The sequence below is a fragment of the Plecotus auritus genome (genome assembly GCF_963455305.1).
Source record: "Plecotus auritus genome assembly, chromosome: 5".
Lineage (NCBI taxonomy): Eukaryota > Metazoa > Chordata > Mammalia > Chiroptera > Vespertilionidae > Plecotus > Plecotus auritus.
In genome coordinates, this window is record NC_137776.1 from 81,739,032 (window position 1) to 81,742,746 (window position 3,715).

A 3,715-nucleotide genomic window follows, 5' to 3' on the forward strand; every position below is an offset into this window, starting at 1 on the left:
AGAACACTTTAGCAACAAAAGATTTGGTCTACTTGGGAATCTGCTTGAGAGATAAACACTTCAGACTACAAAGCTAACTAACATTAGGCTACACGTATCTTACAACAAACATAACCCCATTCTGTTAAAACAGGCCAACATGGAACGAGGAAAGAAAAAGGAGCTCGGCTGCAGTGCCTGAAGTATCACAGTCTCATACAGGTAGAGGGGAAAGGAACCCGGTCTTCCCTTTAAGTAGTTGCCATGCCAAACATATTTTAAAAATGTTAACAAAAATAAAGAAAAAAGTCCTTGAAAATATGTTATCCAAGAGAATAAAGGTAAAGTATTGAACATGTGTGCAGGTATTCTCCAGGTGAGCTTAGTCTACTTCCTCCATGCGTGAGGTGTCATTGTCTTCTTCCAGGGGTGGCATCTCTTTGGTCACAGCAGCACTGCTCTCGTCAGCAGGGGGATCATCTTCATCGATACCAAGACCAAGTTTGATCATCCTGTAGATCCTGTTAGCGTGTGTCTGGGGGTCTTCCCGACTGAAGCCAGAGGACAGGAGCGTGGTCTCATAGAGCAGGATGACCAGATCCTTCACAGAATTATCATTCTTGTCTGCCTTCGCCTTCTGCCTTAAGGTCTCGATGATGGAATGGTCTGGGTTTATCTCCAGGTGTTTCTTTGCTGCCATGTAACCCATTGTTGAGTTGTCTCTCAGGGCTTGAGCCTTCATGATTCTCTCCATGTTTGCTGTCCAGCCATATGTGCTTGTGACAATGCAGCATGGGAATGTCACCAATCAGTTTGATACGACTACCTTTTCTACTTTTTTCTCTAAGATGTCCTTCATGATTTTGCACGGGTTTTCAAACTTGGTTTTATTCTCTTCCTGTTTCTTTTTCTCTTCTTCGTCTTCTGAAAGTTCCAAGCCCTCTTTGGGGACTAACACCAAAGTCTTCCCCTCAAACTCCTTTAGCTACTGTACACAGTACCCATCAACAGGGTCAATCATATAGATCACTTCTAGGCCGTGCTTCGGAAAATACTCTATGAAGGTTGAGCTAGCGACCTGGTCCTTGGTCTCACCTGTGATGTAGTAGATATTCTTCTGGTTCTCCTTCATTCTGGTGCAGTAGTCCTTGAGGGAGGCCATCTCATTACCAGAAGCAGATGTGTAGTATCTTAACAGCTCTGAGAGCTTCTTCCAATTTTGAGAATCTTCGTGAATTCCAAGCTTAATATTTTTAGAGAACTGCTCACAAAATTTTTTGTAGTTCTCCTTATCTTCTGCCAGTTCAGTGAAGAGTTCTAAGCATTTTTTGACTAAATTCTTTCTGTTAACTTTCATAATTTTGCTTTGTTGCAACAACTCCTGGGAAATATTTAGAGGGAGATCCTCAGAGTCCACCACACCTCTAATGAAGTTCAGGTATTCAGGGATCAGCTCCTCACAGTTATCCATGATGAAACTCTGCAAACATACAACTTAATGTTGTTCTTTTTCTTTCTGTTTTCAAACAGGTCGAAGGGAGCGCATCTTGGGACAAAAAGAAGGGCTCTGAATTTCAACTGTCCTTCAACTGAAAAGTGCTTCACTGCCAAGTGATCCTCCCAGTCATTAGTCAGACTCCTGTAGAATTCCCCATATTATTTATTAGTAATGTCATCAGGATTTCTTGTCCAATTTGGCTTTGTTTTGTTCAGTTCTTCTCGATCGATGTACTTCTCCTTGATCTTTTTCTTCTTTTTGTCACCATCCTTCTTTTCGTCTTCCCCTTTGTCAGAACCTACATCTTCGAATTCAGGCTTGTCTTTGGACTCCTTTTCTTCTTTTTCTTTCTCTTCCTTTTCTTCAGCCTCATCATCACAGGCTTCTTTATCATGTTTCTTTTCCACAAAAAGAGTAATGAGATAGCCAATAAATTTAGAGTGTTTCTTCACAATCTTTTTGATCCATCTCTCCTCCAAGTACTCCATCTGGTCCTCTTTCAGGTGCAGGATAACCTTTGTTCCACAACCTGTGGGTTCCCCTATGTCAGTCCTAACTGTGAAGGGTCCTCCTGCAGACGACTCCCAGGCATACTGCTCATCATCATTATGTTTGGTGACCATAGTCATTTTCTCAGCAACCAAATAGGCTGAATAGAACCCGACACCAAATTGGCCAATCAGAGAGATATCAACACCAGCCTGCAAAGCTTCCATGAATGCTTTGGTCCCGGACTTGACTTTAGTACCCAGGTTATTGATCAAATCAGCCTTGGTCATTCCAATTTCAGTATCCACAATAGTGAGGTTTCGCTCTTGCTTCTTTGGAATGAGATTAATGTGCAGCTCTTTCCCAGAGTCTAGTTTCCTGGGAACTGTCAAACTTTCATATCTGATCTTGTCCAGAGCATCGAATGAGTTTGAAATAAGCTCTCCAGAAAGATCTCTTTATTTGAGTAGAAAGTATTGATGATCAGTGACATCAACTGGGCAATTCTGCCTGGAAGGCAAATGTCTCCACTTCCTCTTCCTCCACGGGTCTGAAAAGGCTCTGCAGCAACGTAGCATGAGGATGCATATCTTTTTAAAAATTGATTTTAAAGAAAGAGGAATGGGGTGGGGGAGATAGATAGATAGAGAGAGACAGAGACATCAATTTGTTGTTCCACTTATTTATGCAATTATTGGTTGATTCCTGTATGTGCACTGGTGGGGATCGAACCCATAGCCTTGGTGTATCTGGACCACGCTCTAGCCATTATGATCAGTCACTCCAGAAATGCAGTCAGAGCATAGGAAGGAGCTCTTTCCTTTTCATCTTTCCTTATGGCATTTTATCTCTCTTTAGATTTATGGACATGAGATTACAAGTCCTAGATGTGTATACAACAAGCATTCCTTCTTTGTTAAAAAGGAAAAAAGAACACAAAAGAGCACTTACATATTCATCACATTTCACATGACATCAGACTTACTGGGAAGTTTTCAAAAAATGGGAATTTCTGGTCCTCACTCCAGGACTACTGAATCAGAATTTCTGAGTCAGAGCCTGGACATATGAATTTTTAATAAACTGGAAATAATTTTGATGATATCTCTTTTTATTCTTGAAAATATATTTTATTGATTTACGAGAGGAAGGAAGAGGGAGAGAGAGAAAGAAACATCAATGATGAGAGAGAATCATTGATCAGCTGCCTCCTGCATGCCCCACTCTGGGAATCGAGCTCACAACCCAGGCATGTGCTCTGACTGGGAATCAAACCTGCAACCTTTTAGTGTACAGTACAATGCTCCAACCAACTGAACCACCTGGCCAGGTTGAAATATTGTACTTTTAAGGGTTCAAAGTTTATTTCTGCGCCGAAACCGGTTTGGCTCAGTGGATAGAGCGTCGGCCTGCGGACTGAAGGGTCCCGGGTTCGATTCCGGTCAAGGGCATGTACCTTGGTTGCAGGCATATCCCCAGTGGGGAGTGTGCAGGAGGCAGCTGATCGATGTTTCTCTCTCATCGATGTTTCTAGCTCTCTATCCCTCTCCCTTCCTCTCTGTAAAATATCAATAAAATATATTTAAAAAAAAAGTTTATTTCTGCTTCCAGAAGTGTCTCACTGAAGCTGTGAGAGAATAAAAAAGAATGATGGCAGCTATAGGGCAAGATCATAGACCACATAAGGAGGTCTCTGAGCAAAGGAAGGTTAGAAGGTTCTTTTCTCTCTGCCAGATTAGCTAATCAAGG

The 3,715-nt window shown here is 41.8% G+C and overlaps 1 pseudogene across 1 annotated transcript; it reads right to left on the reverse strand.

Annotated features, from left to right (window-relative positions):
* Positions 1-361: 361 nt before the first annotated feature.
* Positions 362-2,554, reverse strand: LOC308248245 (heat shock protein HSP 90-alpha-like; annotated as a pseudogene). The gene has a single exon. The product of its transcript is annotated as a heat shock protein HSP 90-alpha-like (transcript).
* Between the last annotated feature and the right edge of the window lie 1,161 nt (positions 2,555-3,715).